Here is a 17,554-nt window from a genome sequence, read left to right as displayed (position 1 = left end):
TAATATGCTGCTGAGAATATAGCCCAGAAGAAGCGTATAGTATAGCTTTTATTTTGGAAAGAGCCATTTCTCTGTAATAAACTCTTTTTTCCAAAGATGAGTGATTCCTCGATCAGATAGATTTATTTTTTTTATTTTGTTGTTTCGGCAACATTAAATTTGAAAACTGTACTTTTGAGTTAAAATATATATTTATAATCGTAATAAATGATAAATTAAAAAGGCATGAACATTTTTTTGTATCGAAAAAATATCGAACCGTGTCACCAAAGTATCGAACCGAACCGTGAATTTTGTGTATCGTTGTACCCCTAATATATATATATATATATATATATATATATATATATATATATATATATATATATATATATATATATAAAAACACCCAGCACGCCCCTGCGGGCAGTTTATCCTTCAAGCTCGGGTCCTCTACCAGAGGCCTGGGAGCTTGAGGGTCCTGCGCAGTATCTTAGCTGTTCCCAGGACTGCGCTCTTCTGGACAGAGATCTCCGATGTTATTCCCGGGATCTGCTGGAGCCACTCGCCTAGCTTGGGATTCACCGCACCTAGTGCTCCGATTACCACGGGCACCACCGTTACCTTCACCCTCCACATCCTCTCGAGCTCTTCTCTGAGCCCTTGGTATTTCTCCAGCTTCTCGTGTTCCTTCTTCCTCATATTGCTGTCATTCGGAACCGCTACATCGATCACTACAGCCGTCTTCTTCTGTTTGTCTACCACCACTATGTCCGGTTGGTTAGCCACCACCATTTTGTCCGTCTGTATCTGGAAGTCCCACAGGATCTTAGCTCGGTCATTCTCCACCACCCTTGGGGGCATCTCCCATTTTGACCTCGGGACTTCCAGGTTATACTTGGCACAGATGTTCCTGTACACTATGCCGGCCACTTGGTTATGGCGTTCCATGTATGCCTTGCCTGCTAGCATCTTTCACCCTGCTGTTATGTGCTGGATTGTCTCTGGGGCATCTTTACACAGCCTGCACCTGGGGTCTTGCCTGGTGTGATAGACCCCAGCCTCTATGGATCTTGTACTCAGAGCTTGTTCTTGTGCTGCCATGATTAGTGCCTCTGTGCTGTCTTTCAGTCCAGCTTTGTCCAGCCACTGGTAGGATTTCTGGATATCAGCCACCTCCTCTATCTGCCAGTGGTACATACCGTGCAGGGGCCTGTCCTTCCATGATGGTTCCTCGTCTCCCTCCTCTTTCTTGGGTTTCTGCTGCCTGAGGTATTCACTGAGCACTCGGTCAGTTGGGGCCATCTTCCCAATGTATTCTTGGATGTTCGTTGTCTCATCCTGGACTGTGATGCTGACACTCACCAGTCCCCGGCCCCCTTCCTTCCGCTTAGCATACAGCCTCAGGGTGCTGGACTTGGGGTGAAACTCTCCATGCATGGTAAGGAGCTTTCTTGTCTTTATGTCAGTGGCTTCTATCTCCTCCTTTGGCCAGCCTATTACCCCAGCAGGGTACCTGATCACGGGCAGGGCGTACGTGTTGATGGCCCAGATCTTGTTCTTACCATTCAGCTGACTCCTCAGGACTTGCCTGACCCTCTGCAGGTACTTGGTGGTTGCAGCTTTTCTAGCAGCCTCTTCATGGTTCCCATTCGCCTGCGGGATCCCCAAGTACTTGTAACTGTCCTCTATGTCTGCAATGTTGCCTTCTGGTAGTTCAATCCCCTCAGTTCTGACTACCTTCCCTCTCTTTGTTACCATCCGACTACACTTCTCCAGTCCGAACGACATTCCAATGTCATTGCTGTATAGCCTGGTAGTGTGGATCAGTGAATCGATGTCTCGTTCACTCTTGGCATACAGCTTGATGTCATCCATGTACAGGAGGTGGCTGAAAACTGCTCCGTTCCGTAGTCGGTATCCGTAGCCAGTCTTGTTAATGATCTCACTGAGGGGGTTCAGGCCTATGCAGAACAGCAGTGGGGACAGAGCATCTCCTTGGTAGATCCCGCACTTGATGGTGACTTGTGCTATGGGCTTGGAGTTGGCCTCTAATGTTGTACGCCACATCCCCATTGAGTTCCTGATGAAGGCTCTTAGGGTCCCATTGATCTTGTACAATTCTAGGCATTCCAGTATCCAGCTGTGGGGCATTGAGTCATAGGCCTTCTTGTAATCAATCCAGGCAGTGCACAGGTTGGTCAGTCTGGTCTTGCAGTCTCGGCTGACTGTTCTGTCTACCAGTAGTTGGTGTTTTGCACCTCTGGTATTCTTGCCAATTCCTTTCTGTGTCCCGCTCATGTATTGACCCATGTGCCTGTTCATCTTAGCCGATATGATGCCTGACAGGAGCTTCCATGTAGGGCTGGGACAACGCGTCGACGTAATCGATTACGTCGACGCAAAAAATACGTCGACGTAAAAAAATCTGCGTCGATGCGTCGTGACTTTCAAAAAAAGACATGGCGGCAGCGAGTAGCGGAATCATGAGTGAGGCAGTTGCAGTCAACTTAAATCACTCCACCTGAACACGCAGTTCTACAGTATGGGGATATTTTAACAGAAAAGGAAGTGATTCAGTCGTTTGCCGGCTTTGTGAGGTGGAAATGGCCTATCATAAAAGCACGACGGCTATGCACCAGCACCTCAAATGACTGCATCCAGGAGCAGCTTCTGCAAAGGACAAACCACCGTAAGTTTTCAACTTTTTTACTAACGCTAGTTTTTACCCGTTAATTCATCCAGACACCCCCCCACGTAGACGTACACTCACTTATAGGCACAGAGATAAACACCCAACCTCCGTAAATGCAAAACTCATTTAAGCTGCTTAGCAGTAACATATAGCAGCTGCTGTTTAGTTGTTCTCTTTCATAGCATTCGTTTCGTGTCTCACTATGGGAACGCCTCCTGCGTGACCTCATCAGAAGCTCAAATACCATTACGCCAGCCCTTACAGGCTGGCTAGGTGACGCCCATGTCAGGAGGGGCCAGTGCCTCCCTATATAATAGGCTGACATAGCGTCAGATGTCATTCAAAAACCTCTTCTCGCTTCTCACAGAAGTCTGTAGACAACTGTGCTATTGGGTGCTAAAGCTAAACTGTCCACAGATTCGAGTGAACAACTCGGTCGCCGGGCGCTTTGTTCCCAGCTGTTCAGTTGTCCACTAGCATACAAGCAGTAGCAATACTGTTCTGTAGCTAGTGCTGGTGCCAAGTAGCAATACTTTCACCCAGGGAAGTAGCAATACTTTCCGAAAGCGAAGTAGCAACACTTTGCTAATAAAGGTACCCCTAGCTTCACCATCAGGTAGCAATACCCTTCGACGCTAGCGGTTTTACACATTAGGCAGCAATACCTGTAGAAAAGTAACAACACCTTTCAACCCACGTTAGCGAGGAATAGCAATAATCTCCGCACTCAGTGTCAGTCTCGCTAACGTGCGCAACCCTCTAGCTAACCATGGCTACAACGGCCAACGAAGTTGCAAAACTTTGTCCTTGCGGCAAGAAGATTTCTGCCTGGGATACACACCCCGTGTGTGCGGCATGCCTGGGTTTATCTCACGCTCAGGCTGCCCTGACACCTGCACACGACTGTATCCACTGCGCGGCTTTCCCACGCAAACTACTCCGCCGCAGGTTAGCTCGCCAGGCTAACCTGTCGGGTGGCGACCCTTTGCTGTGTGAGGCTGCTGCGGCGCAAGGAGAAACTGAGATGCCCGATGATTTGGCCGCAACGCCAGGGCCGAGCTGGGCAGAGGCAGACCCTCAGCCCATCGCGACCGCTTTCCCGTCGCTGGAGGCACACGGAGATCGTGTGTTTTTCCGCGATGCTGGAGTCACCTGGGGAGGAGATGCTAACGAGGACGGAGATGAATCGGCTGACTCGGAGCTCCTGCTGTCTGACGACGGCGAGGAGGAAGATTCCACCTCCTTGGCTAGCATCAGCTGGGCTGCAAAGCCCTCGGCTACCGGCGAGGTTGAAAAACCGACACCGCCGTCTCCCCTGGATCTCGACATGCAGGACATGCAAGCGCGCAGCCGCTAGGCTCAACATCCCGTGGCCCGCCATACAAACAGAGGTTGTAAAGTCTCGTTTTGACGGTAAGAAATTGCCGAAGGCGAAAAAGACGGGGAAGCATGTGTTGCCTGTTTTCCCTGAGCTACTCGATGAGATAGCGGTGACGTGGAAAGCAAAACCTTGCAGCGAGAAACACCCCATCGTGGGGAGCTCCCTGCTGGATTGTGAGGGGATGGAGTCTATCGGCCTCCGCCGAATGCCACAAGTGGAGCCGTTGGTGGCGAGCCATCTTCACCCGAAGACGTCTCTGTCCTCATCGGCCCCATCTCTCCCCTCCAAAGCAGACCGCTTCCAGTCTAGCCTTACAGATAAGTGCTACAAGGCAGTGACTCTGTCAGTAAGAGCCCACAATGCCGCTTCTATGCTAATGGCTTACCAAGCTGAGCTAGAAGAGGACATGACAGCTAACACAGATACCACAGTGTGCGAAGAAATCTGCGTTATAACTGAACACGTCCTCCGCCTCTACAAGGTAGCCATACAGGCTACTGGGAGAGCCATGGGCCTCATGGTTCTTCAGGAGCGAGCACGCTGGCTCGGGCTCACCAACCTGACGACTAAGGAAAAAGAGGAACTCCTCGACACCCCTGTCGTCCCTCACGGTCTCTTCGGTGCGGCTGTTACATCCATGCAGAAGAGATGTGAGGAGAAAAAGAGAGATGATGAGGCTCTGAAACTCTGCCTGCCGAGGAGGGCCCAGCACGCCACCCCAGCAGCGCCAGTCATTCGCGCAGGCAGCGTCTCGCCCGGTCCCCGCTTTCAGGATTCCCAAAGTGCCTAAGACGCAAGCAGCCCCCCAGGCTGCCGGGGCCCCTAAGAATCCATGGACTTGGAAGCAGTCTCCCCAGGCCAGACCTCAAGCGGCCCCTCCTCCTCCCCCCGCTGCCGCGATCGTGAGGAGGAAGAAGCGGCCGGCCTGACAGCCTCTCCTCTAGGCGGGAGCGAACCCAGTTTCCCCCTTTCATGGGCCACCCTCCCGCCTCCCAGCTCCGTTCCAGAGCAAGTTCAACGGGACATGTTCCACACAGAGTGCTTGACTCGGGCCGGCGTTCCTGTCACCGGACCCGCCAGAGGGAAAGAGAGCCAAAGTTCGCAGTGTTGTTTCACGAGCACTTCTCCCATGCATTCTGTATTAAAAAAGCCCCCCCATACGGTAAAAAAATACATTTTTCCTGGCCAAAATATATTTCAAATATATGGTAAATATATTTTGTATTTGTGATGCTCCAAAAAAATATATTTTTGAAATTGAAAATATATTTCTTTCAAACCAAAATACATTTCAAAACATATTTTAGGGTGAAGAAAATACATTTCCAACCTTACAGTAGAATGTATATCAAAGTATCCTTTATTTAAAATATATTTAGTGCAATAATGATGATAATGATAACAATACTAAAAGTAACATGTTTTATGCACATCTGCAAAAAACAGTTGGATTCAAACAAAACAGAGTCAAAGGTCTATCACGAATTAGGTTGTTTATTCATTTGCTTACAGTATTTCACATTACACAATATCTCACTATAATGTAGCGTTCATTGACTTTGAAATTATCTGTCAGTGATACAGTAAACAAGATACAACAACTGCTATGTACACTTTAGTTTTTGACAATATATACAATTTAGTACTTAAAGGAACACACTCCACTGTTTTGGAAATAGGCTCATTCTCCACCTCCCTCAGAGTTAAAAATGCAGCGTCTTCTTTCTAGATCCGTACGTTAATAGGGCTCTGGAGCGTGATCTTACGGGATGGGGCGTAGCCAGGATTTTTGGTCAAGGCGCCATATTAGCAGGCCAAACAAATGCTTGCTGTGTGGTCGGTTGTAATGTTAGATTGCACTACCGACAAAGGAATAAGCTTGAAAACAGGCTCTCTTTTCATTGTTTCCTCACCTGGAAACATCATGAGGGAGCTTATGTGTTGGATGTTACCAAAAGAAGGCGTCTAGCCTGGATAGCAGCTGCGAGACGAGCTGATATTCAGTTCTCTACCAGCCACAGATATCTGTTGGTGTGCTCCAGTATTTTCATTCAGGTAAGTTCTAAATAAGTTCATATTATTATTTATAGCCTGTTAATTTTATTTTCAATAGCACAAACTTAGAACAAACATGCAGAACTACCTTCTATTTATAGAGTTGCTAATTATTTGGCATTATTGCAACAAACCAGCCTATGAAATGAATGAAACAAATCCTGACTGGGTTCCAACACTACACATGGGGCACTACGAAATCCCTGCTTCAAACTACATGCTACATACCACCATGCCAATCAGATTACTTCTTCCATGTGAGGGTAAAAAGGTGACCTTCCTGGATAAGATGGCAAAGGTTTGCTGCGTTTTGGTGAACATGTGCCCCAGTGTGGTAGTAAAACCAGGGAAAAATGCTCTTGTTAAATACTTTTAAGTCTTGTGCTGTTTATGTAGTGATAAGTTTTCAAAAGAGACAGTAAATTACAGAATGCTAGTAGTGGGTGATATTATACAAATGCTGTCATGATTTTATGTGAACATTTTGTCATTTGTAAACTATACATAACATTTTTTCTACATTGTAACTGATGTGATGTTCGACAAAGTGCTTTTAATTAAAAATAGGCAAACATTTCTTTGTTTCTTTATTCAACTTTTGAACAGTGGTATTTAGTAAGTACATATTCAGTAAATGCAAAGTATTTACATGGCCCCCTAAATTAAAACATTATGGGTTATTCAGAACAGAACTATGCTTGGAAAAATATTGTCCCATCAGTTGATCCAACTCCTCCACAGTAGCAGGTGGAACCTTTCTTTTTTGAGGATGGCTTCTTTTACCTGTCACAACGAATGGTCTGTTTATGTTTTGATCAAGAACCTTTTTTTTGGGCAGCTGAAGAGGAGAAGTCTATCTTATGGCCAACCTCTGGCTGTATCTTGGTCATATTACCCAGCAAAACCCAGTATGCAGGTTCATCTGTAACAGTCCTTGTGCCACAGATCCTCACTGTTGCTTCTACATTAAACAGAAGAGCAGTGACATGGCTGCAAGTCTCCACGACTCTAGCCATACAGCTGCAGTGGGCGGCTTCAACCTTCCCTGTGATGCTCACAATGACCTGTGGCTGCAATGCTGCAATTCAGTCTTTAAGAGTGCAGGACCTAAAACACACACACAGACAAAGTTCATTTAAAGACAAGAACTTTAATAAGCCAAGTCCGACACAAATGTGTTTTATTTACTTTCAAATCCATTTATCATAAATGTAACAAATAAAGTGTTTTTATGTATCCATCTATAGAACGCTGCATGTTATATTCTAAATCTGCATGTTTCTTTTTAGAAACCTATGAGCAAAAAATGAATCTAAAGTATGTAATGCAAGGATGTAATCACTTTCAAGAGGGAGAAAACATAAAGTTCGACTTTAAGTGACAACTATGGACACCTAATATGACAAGCAGATTCTGCAGGTCATTAATCAATGTATAAAACTAAAACAGAATGTATTTTTAGTGACACAGGACACAAACAAGGAAGCAAGATGTGTAATTAGGATTATTTATAATAAATATGAATTAATTAGGGCAATTTCTTTAACCATAAAGAATAACTAAATCCTTCAGGACAATGTCACATCAATGCACTGAACTCACTATGTTATCCCTCTAACAGAGCCTCTACATGTTCTCACTGTAATTTCCCCCTCACGAATGAATTTTTGCTAGCACTAATTTGAATGCTGGGGGGAATCAAACGCATTTTACTCGCAGTACTCAAGCTGACTTACCTTTGCTTGAATGACGGCGTACTCACAACGTGGAGGCTTAAAAATAGCCAAATCTTGTACCCAGTCCTTGGTGAATTGGATGTGCGCCTCCAGAGATTTATAATTGCGAAATTGGTGCGCCGTGTATGCTCTGACTCCACAGACAAGGTATGAGAGTAGATCATGCTAAGTCAATAGCGGTTTGGTCTTCAGGGTTTCTACTCCACGGCTATATTTCATACGGGTCCACATTTCAACAATCAAGTACCGTCTCTTTGCATCTGGACAGAATCTGTCTCTATACCGTCATTTTCTTTTGAGCTACGTTTCAGAATGGTTCGTAGCAATCTTGTTTTGATTCGTGACCTGCCAAGATGGTGCTGCGCTCCCACAATGCATTGCGACATTACGTCAACTCCAAAGCCCTTTGCGTGCAGGAGTGTATGCGCATGCGCACTGCCACGGTGGTTTAAAAAATAAAGATATAATGAAAAGTAATTAATAAAAATTAAATATTTAAACATTCCCACAAATGTGCAATGAACGTGCAAAAACTCTCTTTAGTAGTTGTTGCTGTTTCTTTCTTTCTTTCTTTCTTCTTTTTTTTTTTTGAAAAATAACGACGTCTCTGAGGCGCGAAATCTGACAGCGAGAGGAACGGCCGGATACAGGAGACGGGAAGAAACAAGCCGATTATGTTCGCGTTAATTAAGTGGTTGGAAGATGTAAAATTCTCAATTCTGCCAACTGAACATATACGAGATTTTAATGAGGATGAATAATTAGCCGGCATGGAGGAAACGGACCTTTATTTCGTGGAGTGGCGACAAGAAGCCAAGGCGGGTGGCCAGTCTAAGAAGCCTCCATCATCAAGCTAGCAGGTACCTTTTCCCATATAATATTACTTTATTCTCGTGTATTTGGAACGGAAGCGTAGAGCTGCCACCCAGGCAAAAGAGAAATATAAGTATATCACGTTATAACGTGAAAAGTTTATCGTTCTAACAATATACTATCATGTTTGAACAACATGTTTGAACAACATTGTACGAAAAATGTACATAATTATCACGTCCGTACAATATTGTGCGAACGTGACAATTATGTATATTATAATAACGTGATATTATATTATACAAACATGAAAAGCATAATGTTAGAACAATAAACATTTCACGTCATAACGTGGTACAGCTCTATTTTTCTTTTGCCTGGGTGGCAGCTCCACGCTTCCATAATTTGGTAATCAAAATATGTAACTTAATTAATTATATTGTGACGTACTTTTGCCTTTTCTTATTATTCTGCCTTCTCAATAACTATCAAAGCCTATTCACATTTAATTTGGCTTTCACAGAAATCCTACCTCTCCTTCTGGCTACAGAGTACTTACCAAGGTTAGAAACAAAGAACAGTTATGCTTTATTAATGTTCGCTAATTACAATGTTCCACATTTCCTTGCTTTTTAAGTCATTTTTAGGCTTTTTAGAGTTTTTGTTTTTTATTTTTTTAGCAGTAATGTTTCTGCCTATTTATTTCAGCCCATGAAATCGAATGCAGATCTTCCTAATGTGAGATTTACATAAATGTAAGTAATTTTGTTTGTCATTGTCATTAATGTTGTTGCTGTTGTTGTTTTTGTGCAGTTTGCAATCATATAAACCTAGCAAGCATCAGTCAGCACAGTGACTAACCTAAACAGATTCTTGCTTTATTCACATATATTATATGTAATTATATATACCTGCACATTGTACCTAGGGTTGCAGCCACTTGGCCCCACCCCATTGTTGTGACAGCCCTGATTGTACTTATACACTGCATCTGAACAGGGAACAGTCTGCCACATTAATGTATTTTTAAGTGACTTGTTTGTAATACATGAATTTGTTTTTTACAGATGTCAAAGTCTCAACCTCATGCTGCCCTCCCCCATCCTCCTAAAGTAAGTATTTGTTGTTGTAGTTTTTTATGCGGTGTCTGTGTCACATGCTAATCATAATTATTGAAATAACTGTTTTCTAACAGATTTTCCAAAACACTAGTTATGTTTGTTGTCATTCAGACCAATACTACTGCTTAGACATTGTTTAGTGGTCATGCATGTTTGACAAGCTCGTTATGATACCAAAACAGTAGGCCTATCACAATAATCGATATATCGACTTAACACACAATACATGTACATGACCTCAATAATTGTTGATGATGTAATTTATCCGCCATTATATTTACAAAAATAAAATATAATGATAACATAACAATAACATTAAATAACATTGTTTTCTATTTGTTAGAAAATTTACTATTTATTCAAGTTTTTAAGGTATCTAATATTTTGATTCCTAATTTCAATGATCTAAATACTTTAAGAATTAGATGTTGGTTTGTCAATTGAAAGTGTGTAGATCTTGCATTATTATGGTGTTATATTATGATTATACATTCAAAGACATAAAATGGTCTTAAAATGACAATGACATAACTTGTCGCAATTGTTTATGGGGCAATATACCGACCAACAAAAAGTCGCTATCGTAACAGGCCTTCAAAACAGACGGTTTTATGATTGATAAATTCAAAAAATAAATACATTTAATTTCTCTGAGATTCTCTAATATTCAGTTACAGTTCACAACACAGTTACCCGTACATGCAGTATTATACTGTAAATATAAATCTCTGCATTTAGCATCCCACTAGAAGCGTCACAGTTACTGCCTCTTTTTTTTTTTTTTTTTTTTTAAAATACCTGTACTATCACTAACACATTTACTGTTTTACTTTTAGCCTGTGGATACAAATGCAGATTTCCTTAATGTAAGTTGTGCATTTTAATTACATCATGTTATTTTTATTATTATTTATTTATTTATTTTATTTTACATTCAAATATTTCAAGCTTCTTGGTTAAAGAAGCTTGATTGCTAGTAGGTAAAGAATAGTTCACCTATAATTCATATTCCCAATTAATTTCTCACCTCTGATTGAATGCCTTTGTTTGTTTTCCTTTTGACTATAACAAAACATTTTTGCTGGATATATATGGTGAATTTATATGCATAGATACAGTCGTAGTGCTTGACACATGCAAACAGCAGTAGATGTACTAAAAAGGAAATAATTACAATCATGATGTTGATTGCTGATGTCAGTATATATATTTTAGAGGAATGTTTTGTTTTTCACCCAAAATGAACTATATTGCTTCAGAAGAGATTTATTACCCTATATAAACAGTATCTATATATTGTTCTGTTTTTTGTTTGTTTTTGTTATTTTCAGGTTCAATGGTGCGTGTTCTTCTAATGGCCGCCTTCCCACTGGAGGTTTTGATCCACAGCAATTTAAAAGGTAATCAGCTTTGAAAGTCAGTTCAAATGGTTAGCTAATAGTACTTTAAAAAGCCTACTTCTCTGTCACCAGTTTCTTTACCAAAAAGCATAATATTGTAGTTCAAATGTTTAGATGAACAAAGATCAGATTTTTGGAAATTTAACTAGCCAGACACTCAAATGTTAATGCTTTTTATAGGAGGACACAGCAAAACAGACATCGGCGCAGAGCGAAGAACTGCCCTTGATAAAGAAACCATGACAGCCATATATAGTAAGTGAAGACTGTGTATCTAAAATTGCATACTGCACAAGTAACTCACTTTGCAACAATAAAAATTGCACAGATAGGTGATGAAGCATTGAAGTGGTTGGACTCAGACAAAGAAGGTCAACAGATTGAATGATGGAGAGTAAGGATAGATGACCAAAAGGGGTGTTAGTATTACTGTAATGTGAACTGGATAGACTTTCCATCGAGGGGGGAAAAAAAGGTAAAATTATGTGGAAAATATATCTGTATCTCTATAAACGGAAATATCTGTTTGCTAAATGAAGCTAGCTAATTTAAATCATGTTTTTATTTTAACTCTGATAAAAGTACTAGAACTGTGACTTTTGTTTGTTACAGTGGCGGTAAGGAAGAGGTTCCCCAATGTATCCAGAGGGGCTTTGGGGATTGCAGTCAATTCAAAGCTGGGGGAACTCAGACTGTTGGAAAAGAAAAAAAAAGTTACATTTTAAATATGTTTTATGTTCGTACACACCCACATATATATATCTATATATATATATATATATGTGTGTGTGTATTCCTCTGCTTGTTATTGATCAGTAAACATCTTTGAGTGATCACATTTTTATTGTGTTAATAGCAGTTCACATCAAATTCACAGTATCGTTACTTATAAGTGTTTGTTGCAGTTGCATTTTGTATAGTAAAATGTATGTATATATATGTGTGTGTGTGTGTGTGTATATATATATATATATATATATATATATATATATATATATATATATAATTTTTCTTTTTTAAAAATTTTACAATTTTTAAGAATGTTATGAAAATAAAGTTGTATAATGTATGTTCCTAGCTTGATTTATATGCTGTGTTTGTTTTAGATATCAAATAAAGATTTTCAGTTGTTACATGTGAATGTGTTTTCTTCGACTGAAATATATGAAGGGTAAAATATATTTTTGAAAGATTTTTAATTAATTTTCAATTATATTTTGAAATATATTTCAAAATATACAAAAATTGGCCAAAAAATATATGCGCTAAAATACATTTCAAAATATATTTATATATTTTGAAATGTATTTCAAAAAATATATTTTGAAATACATTTCAAAATATACAAAAATTGGCCAAAAAATATATGCGCTAAAATACATTTCAAAATATATTTATATATTTTGAAATGTATTTCAAAAAATATATTTTGAAATACATTTCAAAATATACAAAAATTGGCCAAAAAATATATGCGCTAAAATACATTTCAAAATATATAAATATATTTTGAAATGTATTTTAGCGCATATATTTTTTGGCCAATTTTTGTATATTTTGAAATATATTTCAAAATATATTTCAAAATATATTTTTTTACCGTATGGGCCGACACGCGCATCCAGGCAGTTTGCCGAGGGCGCTGTCGAGTGTTGCAAAACACATGAGAAAATCAAACATGCTGAAAAACGGAGCACTGTCTGCCATAACGCAGCCCGTGGAGACTCGCGTTTCCACGGCTGTGATGATGCAGATGGGCCCGTCACCTCGCTCGCCTGTGACAGAGGTGACGGGACGCCGAAATGGCGTATGTTTCGCGCTGCGACCACAAGGGGGCGCCAAAACGCCATATTCGGTGGAGTGGCCAGTGAGCCCTCTGTCTCTCCACATGAAGAACTGGGCCACCTGCACTCAGTCAGCATGGGTGCTGAGGACATTGAAAAAGGGCTACAGGCTGCAATTCAGTGTCGCTCCACCACAATTCAAAGAAATTGTTTACTCTCGTGCTCCGGGCGAGTCTGCCAGTTTTCTCCTGGAGGAAATTTCCACCTTGAGAGACAAAGGAGCTATAAGAATTGTCCCTCCCGAGGAAATGCACAGCGGATTTTATTCGAGGTATTTCCTTGTGCCAAAGAAAGGGGGGAGGGGGATGAGAGCCATTCTGGATCTCCGTGCCCTGAACCGGCATTTGAGGACATACAAGTTCAGGATGTTGACGCACGCCTCGCTGCTACGGTTTGTACGAGCCCAAGGGTGTTTGTGAAATGCACCGAGGCAGCAGTGGCCCCGCTCAGGAAAAAGGGCATTCGGGTGGCCACGTACATCGACGATTGGCTGGTGGCAGCCCCAACCCGCCAGGGAGCAACTTGTCACACAAATGCTCTCATACAGGGGTCCCCCAAGTTACACACGCTGGCACACAGACTGATAGTCTGGAGCAGTGTTCACTTGCTGTCACTGAGAGCAACTCACGTGCCGGGGATCTTGAACTTTGGAGCAGATCTTCTCTCCAGGGGCAACCCGCTGTATGGGGACTGGAAGCTTCACCCGGAGGTGGTGAAGCAGATCTGGCTGCGATTCGGTCTGGCGACCGTGGACGTTTATGCATCCAGGGAGAATGCTCAGTGTCCCCTGTTTTACTCGCTGAACGATCAGAGAGCTCCACTCGGGGTGGATGCTCTAGCTCACGAGTGGCCGAGAACCCTCCTCTATGCTTTTCCCCCAGTGGCCCTCATTTCTCCAACTCTGGCCAGAGTGAGGGAGAGAAGTCCCTATATGATCCTGATAGCCCCGCACTGGCCAGGGAAACACTGGCTGGCGGAGATTTTTCAGCAGCTGTGCGGCCCACCTTGGCTGTTACCACTACGCAGAGACCTCCTGTCTCAGGCACGGGGGGAAATATTCCACCCCCACCCAGAGAGGCTGGCTCTGTGGGCTTGGCCCGTGAGTGGTTTAACCTGAACACGGTGGGGCTCCCTCATAGTGTTATCGACACTATTCAGTGTTCTAGAGCATCGTCTACTCGGACGCTATATGAGCATAAGTGGCGTGTGTTTGAAAGCTGGTGCTTAGAATCACAGGCCATCCATTTTCAGTGCTCTGTGGCTGTGATTCTGTCATTTCTTCAGGCCCTGATTGATAAGGGTGAAGCCTTCTCCACCATCAAGGTGTATTTGGCAGCAATTTCAGCCTGCCATATTGGTTTTGAGGGAAAGACTGTTGGCCAGCATCCCTTAATATGCCGTTTCATGAAGGGTGCACGGCGTAAATTGCCTACGTCTAGGCCATTGGCTCCATCGTGGGACCTTCCCACAGTATTGGCTGCGCTCTCCTGTTGCCCATTTGAACCCCTGGAACAGGTTGAGTTGAAATTTCTGTCCTTGAAGACGGCTCTTTTAATTGCTTTAGCTTCTGCTAAACGTGTGGGAGAGATCCACGCTCTCTCAGTGCATCAGTCATGCATTCAGTTCTCCTCGGATAATACGAGGGTCAGTATGCGGCTCACCCTGCCTTTGTCCCGAAGGTTGTCGGCACATGTTCCCCTAAAGAACTGCGGGCCTTTTGCCCACCGCCTTTCTCCTCAGAGGAGCAACAGCGGCTGCATACCTTGTGTCCAGTCCGTGCTCTGCGCATTTACATGGACCGAACCCAGAGTGTCAGACAAAGTGACCAGCTGTTCGTGTCCTGGGCTAAACCACATATGGGAAAGCCTGTGTCTAAACAGCGCCTCTCCCATTGGATAGTAGGAGCAATTGCCTTGGCCTATACTAGCAGGGGCCTTCAGCCCCCTGCTGGCTTACGTGCGCATTCCACTAGAGGTCTGGCGACCTCATGGGCTCTCTTTAGGGGAGTTTCTATTCAGGAGGTGTGTGCAGCTGCATGCTGGACCTCACCTCATACATTTGCTAGGTTTTACAGGTTAGATGTGACAGCACCTAACCTAGCACATTCAGTCCTCAGTGCAGGTTCTTCCCGGGTGGGGGCCTCTCCCCTGTGAAGTGCTGTTGGGGACAGTTGTCTTCTTAACAGGCATGTCTGGCAATCCGGGAGTCAGTATTTCTCCCATAGTGAGACACGAAACGAATGCTATGAAAGAGAACTTAAGGTTATGTATATAACCCCGGTTCTCTGAGTAGCATGAGTGAGTGTCTCACCAGACTGCCCTCCTTGCTATGGAAGCGAGGAAGTGGTGGGCTTGTTTTGAATGACATCTGACGCTATGTCAGCCTATTATATAGGGAGGCACTGGCCCCTCCTGACATGGGCGTCACCTAGCCAGCCTGTAAGGGCTGGCGTAATGGTATTTGAGCTTCTGATGAGGTCACGCAGGAGGCGTTCCCATAGTGAGACACTCACTCATGCTACTCAGAGAACCGGGGTTATATACATAACCTTAAGTTATTGTTTTTTTGGTTTGTGGCCCATGCTGGCAAAATGAGTCGGAATGCATGCAGGCTGATTATCAGAATCGGCGAAAGACAAAAATGTGAGACAGCGAATTGGCCGCAGGAGAAATGTTAACAAGGATAATGCACCACCTGCTAAACGTAGCCGTCGTGGACACTATTACAACATTGTTAAAGTGCTTGCAAAAGCAAAATGACAATGAACTCTTGATTTGTCAAATTTAATGTGTTTCATCCTATTTGAACGCTGTTTTTATACATAATGCTTCTCCAGCTTGATCTTATAGGTTTGAAAATGTATATTTGAAATGTTTTGTTAACTTTTCCTTAATTTTATATATGTTTGCACATTTCATTTCTTGTTAAATGCTATCTCTATTGTATTGATTGTACGACCTCTACAACTTTATTTTGCAATTTTTTTTTATTAAAAGGTCTTCAAATGAATAAATTTGTGTTTTTCATTTATATACATAAATTAGTAAATGTGAAATTGCTATACAAGTCAAATAATGGGGAAAAAAAATCGTTAATCGAATCGAATCGAAATCGAATTGGATTGAAAAATGAATCGTTAGATTAATCGATGCATCGAAAAATTAATCGCTAGATTCATCGATTAGGAAAATAATCGTTTTGCCCAGCCCTACTTCCATGTAGTACTGAGGCAGGTTATTGGTCGGTAGTTGGAGGGGACCGGTCCCTTCTTGGGGTCCTTGGGGATCAGGACCGTCCGACCTTCGGTTAGTCATTCCGGGTGTCTCTCGTTAACTAGCAGCTGGTTCATTTGTGCTGCCAGACGCTCGTGGAGTGCAGTCAGCTTCTTTAGCCAGTAGGCGTTGTTAAGGTTCACATAATTGAGGAAGGAGAGTACAAACAACCAGGTCCAGAAGATCTTGGTCAAACAATTGATTTTAATGAATACACGCGTGGGAAGACCACTGTACGCAGACAGGAATTAATCTTCGACTTAATCAAAGCATACACAGATTTTTATAGCATCAGGGTTTGAATTAATGACGCCCCTTCATACGTCACAGACAGAATATATACATACGTCAAATCAAAACCACAATGACTTTTAACACAGTTTAAAAGAACGTTGTCTTCTATCTTCATGGCCGGTACTTCCTGTCACTGCCGGATGCTCTCTTGTCATCTTGACACCTCAGCAGCAGTTCTGCGACAAACTGCTCTTTTGCAACCCCAAGCAAAACATGATTAAACTTCCACCTATAAATGATTCTCTCTAACTGAGTGTGTGTGTGTCTATGTCGTCCTCAAATGCTCTCTCAATTCACCCGTTGCACTTCTGACCTTTTACCAGACCAGAGGCTCATCCTTATGTGTAATAACCTAACTGAAACTACATGTACTATGTTGAATAAATGTTTTAATCAAGAACCTCTACTAAGAGCTTAGTAAAAGAATATAAAAGTATAACAGACAATTTGAATAACCTAGTAATTCAAATAGCCTCGTCTAACCTGCTCCTCAGAATAACTTAGACTCTGCTTTCACTTCTGCAAACTCTCTGCAACTTCCGGTCAACTCCTGCAACTTAGTCTTTCTGAAAGACACACACACTGTTTAAACCTCTGAATACAATATCGATGCTGCAGATTATATTATTAATGCAATGGTAATGATGATGATTATTTAACAATAGCAGTAAAATAATTTCCCTGCTCCACAGCGTGAACCATGTCCGGCCCTGGTGCTGTCCAACTCTTCATACTGGAGACCCTTTCTTGGATATCTGCCACTGTGATGGTTACTGGACCCTGTTGAGGGAGGTTGTTGTGGTCTGCCCTCAGATCAACTAGCCACTGAGCATTGCCGTTATGGGTTGCGTCCTTCTCCTATATGCTCTTCCAGTATTGCTCCGTCTCCAGCCTTGGTGGTGCTGTTCTCTTATTATTATTGTTCCCTTGCCACTGAGAGTACACCTTTGCTGGTTCTGTGGAG

The 17,554-nt window shown here is 42.5% G+C and overlaps 2 long non-coding RNA genes across 2 annotated transcripts; one reads left to right on the top strand and one right to left on the bottom strand.

Annotated features, from left to right (window-relative positions):
* Positions 1–6,992: 6,992 nt before the first annotated feature.
* LOC309688779 lies at positions 6,993–7,954 on the bottom strand. The gene is made up of 2 exons (XR_014271167.1): positions 7,847–7,954; positions 6,993–7,217 (listed from the first exon to the last, which is right to left on the bottom strand). It is a non-coding gene; the product is annotated as an uncharacterized lncRNA (long non-coding RNA).
* Positions 7,955–8,619: 665 nt separating this feature from the next.
* Positions 8,620–12,115, top strand: LOC309688778. Its single transcript, XR_014271166.1, has 8 exons — positions 8,620–8,706; positions 9,183–9,222; positions 9,368–9,414; positions 9,727–9,771; positions 10,617–10,646; positions 11,112–11,180; positions 11,361–11,435; positions 11,793–12,115. It is a non-coding gene; the product is annotated as an uncharacterized lncRNA (long non-coding RNA).
* The last annotated feature ends 5,439 nt before the right edge of the window (positions 12,116–17,554 follow it).

Source organism: Aulonocara stuartgranti (genome assembly GCF_965226115.1).
Source record: "Aulonocara stuartgranti genome assembly, chromosome: 15".
NCBI lineage: Eukaryota > Metazoa > Chordata > Actinopteri > Cichliformes > Cichlidae > Aulonocara > Aulonocara stuartgranti.
The sequence above is the reverse complement of the archived record's forward strand: the minus strand, read 5'-3'. Positions and strand labels throughout refer to the sequence as shown.